The sequence below is a fragment of the Diabrotica undecimpunctata genome, chromosome 9 (assembly GCF_040954645.1).
Source record: "Diabrotica undecimpunctata isolate CICGRU chromosome 9, icDiaUnde3, whole genome shotgun sequence".
NCBI lineage: Eukaryota > Metazoa > Arthropoda > Insecta > Coleoptera > Chrysomelidae > Diabrotica > Diabrotica undecimpunctata.
Window position 1 is genome coordinate 113,361,994 of NC_092811.1, and position 16,640 is coordinate 113,378,633.

Genomic DNA, 16,640 nt, shown 5'->3' on the forward strand with positions numbered 1-16,640 from the left:
GAATATGACTTGGGCATAACCAACACAAGATTTCTGCCTAAAAACATACATGGGAGTATGATAGTGTGAGATGGCCATATGATAATGTACCAACTCTTCGTGGAACACAACGAATCAATTCTTACATCTTCATTGTTCCATCTCAGTATTTACAGCTATACAGTTTATTAATTAACGTCATACTTAGTTGACGAAAATACTCGCTTAACTTGTATTCGTCTGTTGTGACTTTTCCCGAGTTTCAAGGATTACATCTGTTTACTTACAGTTACGATAGACTAATGAACTAATATGCTATCTAATAATCTAATTTAATTAACCTTAATTACTACTTTTACATCATATTTATCTGTGACGTTACCAGGACCACTATTGTTGATATTAAAATGCTGAGCTTGCAAGGTTGTGCTTCAATGCAACGAATGTGTTTTTATAACCGACACGCATGTTACATAATGTGTGCTCTAGTTTCTAATAATTCTACTAAAATTTGATAAACAACTGTTTTAATTTATTAAAGTATTCTTAAACCATTTTATTAACTACTGTGTTCGGTGATGGTATGGACAGGAGCGCAGAAATATCCAGAAAGGCGCACACTAAATTGGCATTTATTGAGGGTTCATTGATTGTACACCGGTATATTGAGGAAATTTTAGCAAACCACGTAGTACTCTTTTCTTAATATATCGGCGATGATTTTCTATTAATGCAAGATAATGCGAGACCTCTTTCTGAAATGTGTGTCACGCAATATTTAGAGGCAGTTGGTATTAATAAAATGAACTAGCCAGCGTGTTCGCCAGATCTGAACCCAATAGAGTACGTTCGAGAGAAGCTTGGTAGAAATAATAGAGGTCGCGAAGTCGCACCAGAATCAATTAACGTACTTCGCTTGACTCTGGAAGAGGAATGGTAAAACATCCAGCAAGATGATATTTGCAACCTCATAGACAGCATGAGCCAACGTGTACAGGCAGTTATAGAGGCTATGGGAGGTAATACAAAGTATTAAGTTATATTTTGTAGTTTTTCTTGGTTATTTACGTACTTAGGATAAGTTACATTTAAGTGGTTTTTTTTATGTTTTGTTGTACCATTAATAGTCTAACTCATTCTGTCATATCCATATTCAAAAATGTTCCTAATATTAGTATAGCTAAATATAATACCATGAACAGCAAACAACTATTTTCAAAAATCAAAGACCCAGTACCAACCCTATGTAAAAGTAATGTTGTTTACGAAATACCGTGTCTAGGATGTCAAAATAGCTACATTGGCCAAACATCACAATGGCTAAAACAAGGTATCACACAACATAAAAGTGATTGCCGCTTGGGAAAAAATACTTGTGCAGTAGTTGAGCACTATGAAAATACCGGTCATATACTTGACTATAACAAAGCTCGCATTTTGGCACAGACTGATAACTACAAAAGTAGATTATTTCTTGAGATGTATCACATAAACAAAAATAAAAACACTTTAAATTATAAAACAGACACTGGACAATTAAGTAACATATATTGTAATGTATTGAACAAAATTTATTAATATTCAAAATAGCTAACATTCACCTTAATAACAATTAACCTTAATAATTCATCAAAGCAATATCATTCTTCTAACGTTTCTTTTATTGTATTGTTGTTTTTATTTGTACATTTCAAACAATTTTAATTTTTTTTATCGTACTGCTGTGGGGAACGTGCTTAGGACAGTTTAATCTTCTCATTCAAAAGTTTACATGCTTCAATGTTAGTTTTATTTGTGAAATCTTTTAATTTCTGTGAGTATTTTTTAAATCTATTTGTACATAATTTGTTTGTAATGTTTCTAATTGTTTTACAGTTTACTCCTGATGAAGCTATAAAATAAATGGCGAAATATTGAGTCTTAGAAAAAAACAAAGATTTTTATTATAGACCACTATACCTGCTATTTCCTTCAGATATATATATATATATATATATATATATATATATATATATATATATATATATATATATATACATATATGATGTACCTATACCAGACTGTGCACCCCAACACAGCCTCCTATGGGCCATAAAAACCGTGAATAGCATATAGCTGTGAGTTTCCTGACGTCTATAATGAAAATAAAAAATTATGGAAATAAATTTATGAGTTATGATGTGAAGATTACTACATGCAGACAATTCAGAGAAAAGAATTTGTTTTTAATGTAAATTTTTGAAAATACTGTGAGAATGTGTTGCTTAGAAATGTATTGCAATAAATTTAACGTCAGCTTGTTTTTATGTGTTGATTCGGAATTTTTGCATGAGAAATACCATATTTAAATACGGTTTGAACATCAAATTTTATTATTTAATAACTTATGATGAAACTGTTACCGAACGTTGTATTGTTGCCTTATACAAAGTGTCTGCTTTTAACGTATTTATTTTAATGTTTTAACTGTTTTTTTAATGCTTTCATAAATTATTAGTGTAGATTTGATTAATCATTTTATGGATATTAATATCATATTATGTCCAATATAACGTATTCTGATCTTGTTTTGATATTGATTAGTTCATTTCTGTTGGATGGAAATAAAAATTAAAAAGATATGATGATATAAATCAGGAAACTAGAAAGCCGAAAATTTCTATTGACAAAACCAAAATCCAGATTTTTGCTTTAATCTGTGCCTTCTAAGAATTTAATTTTGCCTTCAAGGCAAAACAGACGTGGCTAAAGATGTAAAGAGAGAAATGGGGAATCTAAAATTGTATTCCCCAACATATCTCCTCAACTAAACAAAAATCCTTGGCGAATTGGTTTCTCATACTCATAAAGAGTATATCGAAATAAAACGAAAGACGGGTGTATACTAGTTCGCTCCCGCGGTCAGATTTTAATACCCCACAGAAAAGGGGCATAGGTAAATTCGCTCCGGTCATATATTTCTTAGAAAAGATATTTGAATAATGTCTTCTCAAACTTTGTATTTACTTATTAATACAACACTACCATCATTGTTTAAAAAAGAATGAGTCTTTTTTAAACAATGCTACTATATAACACTACTTCTTACTTAAAAAAAATTTTAAAATTATAACGATAATATCACTAAAGTATTATGATTAGACTTCGGCAAATATGCATATTGCATATTTTGCATATTGTGCATATTTTATGCAAATATTTCATATTTTGTCATATTTGTTTAAAAGTTTGCATAAAGTGCATAAAAGTTCAGATTTTTATACTGTATTTAAAAATTTTTAAACATACCAATTTATTTCAATTCTTGTATAAAATTTTGTAGTCATTTTAGGTCTACAGGTACAAAACATTTACAATTTCAAAGAAGATCAATTTAAGTAGCCCTCAACATTCTTAGAAAGTCTCGGTCACTGAGGCATTCAGTTATTGGATAATCGCTAAGGGTTCGCTCATTTGCATTTTATGATCTAATCCCCAAATCTATCTACAATTTATTGTATCTTAACAGCAGGTAAACGGCTAATAGTTTTGTTCCTAATTTAGGGATTTTCCAAAATCTCCCAGTTTATTGAATTAGGTACCTAAACATTTCTAATTTGATGCTCAGATTTGAAAATCATTTTTGTTTTGATATTCAAAGCGTAAACATTCGTTGTGCGTAACAAAAAGGAAGATTGTGATTTTATAATACCTAAAACAACCAGTGCTTCAACTTGGATTAAACCTTATAAAGAGCTGTCTATGGATATGGGAAAAATCTACTGTTCAGTCTGTGGCAAAATTGTAAGTATCTAATATTTTCTATTAAATATCTAATATTTCATACATACAGGGTGTTTCCAAATGACACTTACAACGTTTGACTGTAGATACTTCTCGAAAAATTGAACAAAACGATATAGTTAATGAGGGGTCAAACTTATTTACTTTTCGAGATACAGGGTGTTAAAATTAAAAAAAATTAAATTCTTTTAGTTAATAACAACAATAACTTTAAAACCAATAAACGTATTTACTTGAAATTTAGTACTCGTAGGTTGTTTTTAAATGAAAAATAGCTTCCTTTAGTGAGAAAAAATTGTCCATGGTACAATACAATGGTGTGTATTTAGAAAAATTTTTCACCTTTACTTTTTTTTATGAAGTCAGCTATTCTAAAACACAATTATTTTTATTGTAATTGAATTAACAAAAAAAAAACTTTTGTTGAATTTTAAAATAAGTTATACGATGTACTAATGGTTAGTAACAAAAACTAATTTGTGGATTAATACTGCATTTAAAACACTTAGCGAGTGTTTTTTTTCCAAACCAGTTATTTGATTAACCAAAAACACCTTGATTTTTATATTTCAAAGGTTGGGTTAAAATAAAGGTTTTTATTTTTATTTATAGATAGCATGTGAGAAGAAATTTCAGATAGACCAACATGTGAGAACTGCTTCACACATTGCAAAAAAAGGAAAAATAAGAGGAAAACATCAAACTTCAATGGCTAAATGTTTCCAATCTACTTCAAAAAAATTAGATGAGCAAGAAACTTTTAATGAAGACTTGTGTCGCGCATTAGTGTCTGCAAACATACCGCTTTCAAAATTAGCAAATGTAAATTTTAGTTCATTTCTAAAAAAATATTGCAAACTTAATGTTCCAAGTGATCGGTCTCTAAGAAGAAATAATGTGAACGGGCTATACTCGTCGGTGTTAATTAATATTAAGGAAGAAATTGCAGATAATTATTTTTACATATCTGTAGACGAAACCACTGATTCCTCAGGAAAGTATATTGCTCATTTATTGATTGGTGTTCTTAAAGAAGATACCTTACCAAAATCTCATCTTATTTCATGCCAGCAACTTGAGAAAACAAATGCTTTAACAATTTCGCGTTTTATACAAAAAACATTAGCAACTTTTTTTCTTCCGACAACTATTCCTTCTAATAAATTACTGCTTATTTTATCGGATGCTGCTCCTTACATGGTGAAAGCAGGACAAAATTTAAAAATATTTTTCCCAGATTTAATACATGTTACTTGTGTAGCGCATGGATTAAACAGAGCTGCAGAGGAAATACGAAAAAAGTTTCCTCTTGTAAATACCATGATATCCAGTGTCAAAAAAGTATTTCTTAAATCTCCTATAAGAATTCAACTTTATAAAGAAATGCTACCTAACATTCCTCTTCCACCACAACCTATTTTAACGCGATGGGAAACATGGTTAGAAGCAGCTAATTTTTATGCAGATCATTTTGTTAAAATAAAGAACATAATTGATACGTTAACAGATGAAAGTTCCCAATCTCTTTTGGATTCTAAACAAACTTTTTAGAGTAACTTGCTTCAACAAGAACTTTCATTTATAAAATCAAATTTTAGTTTTGTTCAAAAAACAATTACTCAGTTAGAATCACCAAAACAGTCATTGTTCGAAAGTACAGCATTAATAAAAGAATTTGCGTCATGTTGTCGGAACGTTAGAGGTAATATTGGAAAAGATATTTTAAAAACATTTGAAGCTACTATGGAAAAAAATAAAGGTTACCATATTCTTTCTGAAGTAGTCAGTGTTCTAGCTGGAAATATTTCGGAAACAATTAATTTAGAACCAAATGTTTTGGTTAGTTTGAAAAATGCTCCCGTTACATCAGTTGATGTTGAACGAAGTTTTTCCATATATAAATATATGTACTCAGACAGAAGCCACAAGTTTTTGTTAGAAAATTTTGAACACCACTTGGTCATTTATTTTTACCATAATTCTAAATAAGTTTATTCATACTTAAAAATGATGTAGTTACTTAAAATAAATGTAAATCTTAATGAATAGTAGGAAATATTTAGTTATGTACACTTTTTTTTTAAATAAAATTGTTACTATTTTACGATTTTTTTATTTATTTGTATGCATATTTTGTAAAATATTTGCATATTTTCGGGTAAACACGTGCATATTTATGCGCATATTTTCTACATTTTTATTTGCATATTTGCCGAAGTCTAATTATGATGTTAGAGCTCATATTTCCTTGTTCAATATTTGATTGGAGTTTTCCGTATCAGAAGTTGCAATTGATATATTTCTTTGAAAAGATTGGTAGGTAATTAGTAGTCTACCTGAAATTTTCTGATAAGAAATAGGGGTGATGCAAATCTTAACATTATTACTTTAGTTCCAGTTTGAATGTCGTTATATCTAGTTCATCATGGATAAATCTGAAGTAAGTGAAATGTTAAGTGAAAAGGGCAAGTCAATGTTAGTTATTGACATTTACAAGTATAACTTCCATAAAATGCTTGCTAATAATCTCAAACGTTGGCAGTGTATAGAAAGAAGTTGCAAAGCATTTGTTAAAACTTTAAATATTTGTAACAGTGTAGTCGAATGTAGTCTTAACCATACCCATGAAAGTTTATAAAAAACAGTGTTAAACCGGCAAAAATTAAGTAATAGTGTTAAGAGGAAGGCAATGGATGCGCGCAGGAAGTACATGACTCGTTAAACTCCGTGGAAGTGACAACCAACCAAAAAGAACAATTTTTATTGTAAAATGATCCGGTAAAAAAAATTTGTTGCTTTTTCTTGTGTATCTAACTTAACATTTTTAAGTAAATTAGAAACAATTTATGTTGATGGAACCTTTAAATACTGCACTAAATTTTTTATTCAACTAATTACAGTTCACGGATTCGAAAATGGATACTTTTTGCTTTCAAATAAGTTAACAAACTCATATGTGACTGCCTTAAATTGTTTAAAGATGGAGTGTCAAAAATTAAACTTAAATTTTAGTCCCAAGGTTGTGTAGGCCGATTTCGAAAAAGCGATGCAGCTCTAAGTGAAGTGTTTCCATCTGCGAAAATAAAAGGATGTAGGTTTCATCTCAAACAATCATGGTGGAGAAAAATTCAAAAAGTTGGTCTGGCTATTGAGTATTCAAACGACAATGAAGTCGGATAATACCTTAGATATATGTTTGGTCTACCTTTCCTAGATCCATTAGAAGTAAGTGAGTGTTTTGCTTTAGACTTTAGTGAAATATTACCAGCACAACACCAAGCCATACAACAGTTTGCTGACTTCTTGGTGGACAACTATATTTCTAAAGAGGCAGACTTCCCTACTTCCCTCCTGAGATGTGGGCGGAAAACAGTTCATCACTTAAGCGTACAACCAATGCCTGTGAAATTTTTTTTTGTGGCATAGACTTTCGTCATTCAGCCAGTCTCTAACGGTTATAATATATTCCTTAAGAAGGTATATACACATAAGTACAGATTATTTCTCAGACAAATGCACAGCGATATCCCTAAAACGAAATAGACGAATAATTAATAGAAGAACACGTCGAAGGAAAGTACAAGGTCACTCGCTTCTCGTCTAGGGGTCCGTCAAGACATTTATTTTAACAGACAAACAATACTGGACCACGGATAAGGTATTGTTACATATAGGATAAACAAAGGGTACAAGTCTAACCCTATACACGCTCATGAAAATTTTTATGAATGAGTACCAGATTTATAAAGCTATGCATGTGTCTGACAAAAATTCTATAATTAAATTATATATTGTTACAGAACCTATGGCTAACAAAGACTGTATACCTATTATATGGAGCGTATGTATTGCATTTAGTTAATTTTATATACATTGAGTTTGAATGCTGAATAAATTTAGGACATTCAAAGAAGATGTGATCGAGGTCACCTAGCTTGCCGCAATGTTTGCAACTATCATCATCGATGACTTTAATTTTAAATAAATGGCATGGGTAGCATGCATGTCCAAAGCGTATTCGATTTATAGTAGAATATATTTACGAGGAACTTTGAAATTCTGAAACCAGGTTGTTTGAGGTATAGTTGGTTGTAAAGAGGTATACCTTTTATGGTTTGTAGAACAGTAATGTTTACATTGCTCTTTCCATCTAAGTTGCTGATTTTTTTTGAAAACCGTAGTAACATCTGATGTATTAAGCATATATTTCAACGTAGAGCCAGTTGTTACACTCATTTTAGCCAAATGATCTACATATTCATTATGTTTGAGACCAATATGTGCTTTGACCCAATTAAATTTTATGTTGACTCCAGTCGATGATGAATGATACAATCGATCTTTTATTTCGAATATGCAGGGGTTGCTAAATGTTGAGGGCAATTCAATGTTTTTTATGCTCTGCAAAACTGAAAGGCAATCTGACAGAATTAAGATATGTCTATTGCAGGTGTTTTTAATATATTTTAGAGCTTCAAGTATAGCTATTGATTCCGCTGAAAAGATTGAAAATTTATATGGTAGTTTATACTTGAATTCTACGTTTGTAGCAGGTAAAAATTATGCGCATCCAGTCCGTTCTGTTGTTTTTGATGCGTCCGTGTATATTACTGTGGCTTCCCTATAATCCTGCAGTAGAGATATTAGAAGATTGCTACTTCCTGGTGTTAATTTTCCTAGAACTTAATAGATAAATACTTAATCCGCTTGACCACGGGAGCGAACTAGTGTGCTCCGCGAAAACATTTTCTCTTTGTTTTGTGAACATCGCATTTCTGATGCTTTAGGATATAAACATTTAAAAGCAGAGGCGCCATTTTTTTAAAAGTTTTTCTCTTTCCGGTTTTTTTGTTGTTGTTTTATATCTATTTTTATTGTGTTTCTGACATCGATAAACAAAATCGATAATGTGAAAAATATCAATGAAATATCTTTATATAAATATGCTACCCAGATATTTTACCACTTAGGCTATTTTTTCTGCGTACCAGATTGTTTTGTCTCTCTAGTCAATTATTTTGATTATAAAACAAAAGTAAACCAGAAGTATAGTTATGTACTAATGAGAGTTGTATGCCAATGTAGGAATCAAAGTTTTACAAAATATTGAATACTTTAAAAAATGTATTCAAAAACTTTTTCTTGGGTATCTTTGTGTATTTGTTTCAAAATATATCGAATCTAAACTTATTCGAGTGTAATACAAAGGCGTTTATTTCTACAGTAACTCTTACGTAAAGACAACATTGTATGCTTGTTAAAAAATTTAAAGCTAGTTTTTGCTATATTTGCCATTTTAGTGACATAAACCGGCTATCAGTAAAAATGATATAACTAATAACTATATCAAAAGTCGACGTTTATCATTATAATTGTCAAGTATCCATTTGAGTATGTCAATTAAATGGTAAAACTTTGATAGGGTAAAAATAAACAAATGACTTATTATCGTAAAAGTAAAGTATTTTTTAAATAAACAAGGTTTGTTATGGAATGATTTCAAAAATAATTGCTAATGATCGTTCCGATAGTTAGAACCGGTAATTATACTTTTTTTTTGTATTGGCGGTTTTTTTATTTTGAAATACTCCACAGCACAAGAAAGAATCCAACTCTTTCCATAAAAGACAAGCAATATCTTCGTAAAATTGTTTATCTATTTTAAATCGGTAGCAGACATAGGTTAATGCTAAGAAACCCTGTATATAAGTGATAGATTTGACCCTTACTTGATGGAAATTCATTTTAAAGGGTGTTTTTTTTTTAGAAATATATAACTTTGAAATGGAATAAAACAAAGATGATTTTTATCAATTGGCATGTGTGACACGTACACGGAGGTACGCAGAGAGCATCTATGACACGTACACAGACGTCAAGACGTCATGTTTTTACGTGAAAACGTCACGTTTTGACGTGATGCGTTTTTTCGTGACTGCGATGCGTCGGGTCGCTTTGCAGGCACCACCTAACCTAATACATAAACCATCGTAAGGCACACTTTGACTTTTGACCGTGTTAATGGCGCATGCGTGAAATAATCAATTAGGGTGGGGGTAAAATCTGTAATGGCAGATAAATTTTGTTGTTCTTAATTAGGGATAAAAACAATAATATCTTTTACATATTGAATTGCTACCGATCTCTGTGTGGAGATCTCTCACTCTAAAATGGATAGAATCCTACCTGTCAGAACGTCGTCAGTATGTCTCCTTAACAGATGTAGCCCAACAATCAGTAAATATTTGCAAATCAGATTACATTTACATTCAGTTGGGTGTTCCGCAGGGTTCTGTAATTGACCCAATATTATTTCTTATTTACTTAAATGATATTGTCTCAATAAATTCTGCTGTACAGTTTACACTTTATGTAGATGACACTTCAATACTTATATCAGATAAATCACATATATCTCTTGAAAATAAATGTAACGAACTTTTGTGTGACCTTAGTTATTGGTTTTCCTCGAATTACTTACATCTTAATGCGGATAAAACGCATGCTATTAATTTCCACAATAGACAAAAACATCTGTTAGATATCGAATTATCAGTATATTCTAAACAAATTGAAAAAGTTCAATGCCTAAAGTTTTTGGGTTTGTATGTTGATGAATGTCTCAATTGGAAAATGCAATGTGATGATATTATTTCCAAAATAAACTCAGCATGCTACCTACTTCGAAACCTCAAAGATATACTAAAAAAACAGCTAATTATGCTGTATTATGCTCAGGTGGAGTCTCGTTTGCGGTATGGCATAGTATTTTGGGGTAGGTCTTGTAAATTCAGTAAAGTCTTTCGATCTCAAAAGAGAATAGTCCGTTGTATTGCTGGTATTTCTCGAATAACTAGCTGTAAGAGTTATTTTACTAGATAAAAACTTTTAACTGTGCCGAGCTTATATATATTTGAAGTTTGTGTTTTTATTTATTAAAATCTTGAGAAATTTAAAACTAATAGTCAAATTCACAAAATAAATACAAGGCAGAATCAAAAATTACATGTGCCTTTTTCTAAAGGAAATATGAATTTTTATTCACCTGCAATAATAGGCCAAAGAATATTTAATAAGATACCCGAGCCAATAAAAAAATCTAAGAATATGAAAATATTTAAATTAACTTTAAAAGATTTTTTATTGCAGAATACGTTTTATTCTGTTGATGAATATTTTAGTAGTTGACAATATTTTAAGTATATGCTACAATTTTTACATTTTAGTAATTTTACATTTTCTATTTGTGTATTTGTGTTTGTCTTTTTTGTGTAATCTTAGGTTTAGCGTAATTTTAGATTTACATTTATATTTACTAATTTTGTTTTCTAAACTGTGACTGATCCTTTACAAATTGTATTTGTCAAAAAGGAAATAAAGTATTATTATTATTATTAAATTTAACGACTTCGTAAAGAGTCGTTTAGTCTAGTGAAACAGTTTTGAGAGTTCAGTTCTTTGTTCTTAAACTATTTTGGTCTATTTTGTCAAAACGTGACTATCTCGCTATCTTGCCTTTCACCAGAGGATATGGCAAAGGATTATGAAGAGTCACCAAGAGAATGGTATCATTTACTCTTAAATGAGAGTGACTTTTCATTCTAGTATGTGCTCCTAATGTAAAATGGTATTCCATTTACATCCATTCCATTTATATCCAAGTACTGCACACGAACACCTCCATGCATTAATTCACTTTACAGGTGGATCTACAACGCTGGCTTACAAGAAGAAAATACAACGTGCAGGAAAAAGACTATATCCAAAAACTACATTTAGAAAAATTATTTGTTTGGATCATTGTGTGGATATTTTGAAATACATTGCCTGTGCTGATGGTCAAAAACCCCTTCGTCGAGATGGAGATGAACTTTTGGGTAAACCTCACTCCCATTACGAGAGAAGAGTATTTAAATCAGAATGGTTGCATTGGAGAGGAAAGTTCTGTGCAGGTATATGTAATGAAATTTCTGCCCTAGCGAGCAGAGGCGTTAATAATTTAGAAAAATATACATCAGATAATGAACTACACGTATAATCAACCTGTAAGTGTAAAAGAGGTGAGAAAGGTATTGGAAAACAAGATAAAGCCAATGAAAAGAGAAGACAATTTTACAAAACTGAACATGGGATGGCGATACGAAAATTATACAAAGAAAAAATGGTTAAAAAACGTAACATAATTGCTGAACTAATGAATTTAGGTTTAAATAAAAAGGCCGAACTGCAAAGAGAAACTATTTTAAAATTGTTAGAACTATTATAATTTTTTATTAAAATTTTTTAATTGTATTTTATTTTCATAACAAAAAAACACTTTCTGAATGTGGTAATCATTGAAATTTTATTTAGAATAGCTCAGTCCAAGCTAGACTGTATCATGTCTAACAGAGAATTGACCCATTTAATTTGTATCGAATTTTCGTCCAAGGTTGACTTAAATTTCCACCACAGGACTAAACTGTCCAAGGTAGACTTTCCGTTTTCCATGCTTTTTATATGCGTGTCCAGGATCCTATACCGTTATCAACGTCACCTCGCGTTTTATGCATTGCTTCGATAGGAAGCGAGAGAGAGAGAGAGTGAGAGAGAGAGAGATAGAGAGAGAGGGAGAGAAGGGCGATAGGCTAAAGGAGTGTCTTTTTACGATGACAGGTTCTAGATGGTTTGGGCATAGTTAAAGGATGTAGCCAACAGGTGGCGATTTATATGGTGAGATGAGGAACTGTGATAGACGAAATCCGATCAAACGTCAAAATAGATCCAATAGCAACAAAGATATGATATAGCACCGTTTGAAAATGTTGTCATGTTTGTTTGTTTCTCTGTTAGCCTCAGGGACTACTCTCCTTTCTTTCAACGTTTATTATGCTAAAATCCGATCAATAGCAACGAAGATCCAATATAGTGCTGTTTTGGTAATTATACCATTATTGTTTTTTGCGATAACACATTTGATCTCTAACGAGCCCTCATTCGCAAAGATCGGACCAATAGAAAGGGAGATACGGTATAGCGCCGTTTTGTCAATGTCTTTGTCTTTGTTTTTTGTGTTAACGTATTCAATATCCCCTCCTCTTTCATGTAACGTGTTAATAGTAGTAATCTGACCAATATCAACGGAGATACGATATAGTGCCGTTTTTACAAAGTCTTTGCGTTTGATTTTTGTCTTAACATATTCGTTATCACCTCCCCTTTCCATCGATACCTTGCATATTAATCTACGTCGAGCCCTTTTGACGTTACAAGCTTAGTGTCATTTTGGTTATATGCCGCCATCTTTGTTTTTTGTGATAACATATTCGTTACGTCCTCCTCTTTCTGACGATACCTCACACGTCACTATCTGACCAATAACAACGGAGATATGCCGTAGTGCCGTTTTGGCAAAGTATTGATTTTTGTCTTAACATATTCGTTACCACCTCCACTTTCCATCGATATCTTGCACGTTACGATCCGATAAGCCGTCGCGCCTCCACAACGAAAAGATCAAAAAATTACCAGAATGGACCTAACGATTTCTTATTGGATTTAACATGGGGAAATGTCCCGTTCTCGTGTTGCCCTTTTACTAACATGTGATCAATTGTGTATAGTCGTGTCAGTAGGGGTAGGTTTATAAAATACGGAGAACTCATGTTTGTTTTTAAGTCTGATAATTTTTAAATCTAAAAAATTTATGAATTGATTTTGTTCTTTCTATTGTAGTCAAGTTGTCTGTTAGTTCCTGTTTATAGAAAAATGGTATTTTTTATAGACGTATAGAAATTTAAGTTGGCAATATATCGTGTCTCCCTTTTATTAAAAGTAAAGTGGCTTCTTACTAATTTTAAATGTGGTAATATTCTCAATATTATTAGTTTTTATATTTCTTTTTATCTTCAGATGTTCAGTAATTTGTTTTTCTATAATTCTTATGTCAGATATTCTCTACTTTTTAAAAAATAAGTTTTCAGCTGAGGTGACGAAGAAAATGCACTGGAAAGCATAAAAAAAAACACCAAAATATTTAACTAGCTTATTTATATTGATAGCCATTAACTGTTGTTAAATATTGTCAGATAATTTACTTATTCCAATTATATTACAGATTGTAAATATATTGGGATGCTAAATAAAAAAAAATCGTTAAGAGCTTTTATGACGCAAGCTAGAAGAAATGTATACCACCTTGTCTAATGCCTTAAAAAATGTGGGCCTGCAAGTAAATGAGGAGAAAACTAAGATAATGGCATCAACACTCAACAATAGTGCCAGAAACATCGGCCACCAATTCACGGTTAATAACTCTACCTTTAAAGTGATGGACAAATTCACATACTTAGGCTCCCTGATCACCAAGGAAAACTTCATGACGGAAGAAATCAAGCGAAGAATAATCCTAGCCAACAAATGCTATTTTGGACTGAGTAGACATTATAAGAAGCAGAAACTTAAGCCAAAAAACAAAAATAACCATATACAAAGCCCTTATACAACTAGTGTTGACATATGGGTCGGATACATGGACCATTTTCAAGGCAGATGAAAACCTCCTGCTTATATTTGAACAAAGGATCCTGAGAAGAATATTCGGTGGCATCTGTGAAAATGGTGTTTGGAGAAGGAGGTACAACTACGAGATATATCACTATATTTGGTGGTAAAGGCGTAGTATCCCTCATAAAAATAGGAAGACTAAGATGGGCAGGACATCTGGCAAGATCACAGCAGAACAACCCTCCTAGAAGAATCCTTATGTCACAACCTGTGGGAAGTAGAAGTAGGGGTAGGCCAAAACTCAGATGAAGGGATGGTGTAGATGAGGATGGTAGAAAAATAATCGCAGCAAACTGGCAACAGTTGGCAAAGGATAGAACTGACTGGCGTAATAGACTTGAGAAGGTCAAGGCTCTTTTATAGGGCTGTAGCACCAATGATGATGATGAAGAACTTTTATGGTTTCTTCAGAGATGAAAGGTTTGAAATATTATGTTTCAAGTGGACAAGTGGATTTAAAGTCCTAAGGTCTTTTTTAACTTGAATTATGTGTGAGCAGTTTTTGAGTGATCTTGATATAGACACTATCAAAGATGCCAGATCTTGGTGTTAGTAGATTGGTAGCGGTATCAACGCTGTACACAATTCTTCTGCAATTTTCTGCTTTCCATCTTCAGATAATTTCTCATACAGTTTTTCGTTCTTCTCAAACCATCCAGGAATATACTCTTTGCCTCATATTCTAGGAATTGTTGCTTTTACTGCAGTTATTATTAACCCGTCAATCACTCGTAGTTTACGTTTTTGATGGAACCTAGGCTAAGCATTTTTCAAAATTATTGGAGAAAGCAAGCCAGTTAGCTTTTCTGAAGTTCTATCTGGGCATGAAGATAATTAGCGCCATAACTTTACAATATTTTGAATAACTGTGATGGATAATGGATGGTCATAATGAACCGATATTTCATTCATTATTGAATTCGTCATTTGCTATTCTTTCGATAGTCCTGGTATATTCTTGTATATTTAAGTGGTTAATTGTCGGCATCTATATTTGTTGAGTTCTGAGATAATTCATCACTTCTTGGTGTTTTCGCGATGTGTCAGCTCTATATTTTCCTAAAAATTTTTATTTTTTCCTGCACAGATTTAGCAATATTTAAAAATTTTCTTTTTTTTTTAATAATACCTATAAAATCTAATATATTAACTTCAGATACTAATAACTTATTTATGAGAACAGAAATTATGACAGGATTAAGCCGTCGCTAACTTTATTATTTTCATTTAAAGAAAACCAAATAACGCGATTATTATCTTCGAATGATGTTTTAATTCTGACACAATTATAATCATATTAAATCCTTATTTAACAAGATACTACAAATAAGGCAAGTTACTCTATAATTTGCGTAGAAACTAACACATCTTTAAACGATTTATAAAAGCCGCCCTGAGGCACCCCTTTTACCTGTGCTAAATTAACTTCCACCCCTCGGCCATCTCTACACCCATTTTGCGGAGTTGCCGTAATATAATATAGTGGCTATCTCGTCATCCTATTGGTAAATATTTTATTGTTGCCTAATATTTACATCAAATTTGGAGTGTAAAAAAATAAATGAGGAATTAACGTAACAATTTTTTCAAAAAAAATTACAATTTTTCAGTATTTTTTTATAGTGCAAAACTCCGCAAAATGGGTGTAGAGAAAGGTTCCAAAAGGTGTCCGCGGTTAGTTCAATTAAACCTAAAGCTAAGGCTAATACTATTACAAGCATTACTATTAAACTCAACAGTCTTCCGAGTTGACCGCGTTGATTATCGTTGCGCCGAGCTTTCGAGTTCCTTTTAGATGTCTTCTTCAGGGCTTCCGAAGTCTCAGTCTCCCGAGTCCCCAGACACTACTACACTGATCAATAACCAATGAAGTAACAGTTTTTTGTACAAATTAATGAATACAAATCTCGTAATATGTATATATATATATATATATATAAATATATATATATATATATATATATATATATATATATATATATATATATATATATATATATATATATATATATATATATATATATATAATTTAGCTCTCCAGGCCTAGAAGGCCCATGGCTTGGGTTACTATTCTTTTCCATTCTTTTCTGTTTGTTGCTTTATTTTTCCAGTTTAAATTTTAAGTTTTTCTATGTCTTTTTCAACATCCTTCTTCCACCTGGTTTTCGGTCTGCCTTTCTTCCTTTTCCCTCCTATTCCTCCCATTAGCATTCTTTTTTACAGTCTCGTGTTTTCCATCCTTTGGATGTGTCCCAACCATCTCAGTCTTTGTGACTTTATGATCCCTACGATATTCGGCTCTCCATACATCTCCTCTAATTCCATTTTTGGTC

At 31.7% G+C, this 16,640-nt stretch overlaps 1 protein-coding gene across 2 annotated transcripts in view; it reads right to left on the reverse strand.

Moving 5' to 3' along the window:
* Positions 1 to 16,640, reverse strand: part of LOC140450409 (LIM/homeobox protein Lhx9-like) — a 779,178-nt gene that overhangs the window by 389,746 nt on the left and 372,792 nt on the right. The gene's annotated exons all lie outside the window — the stretch shown is intronic.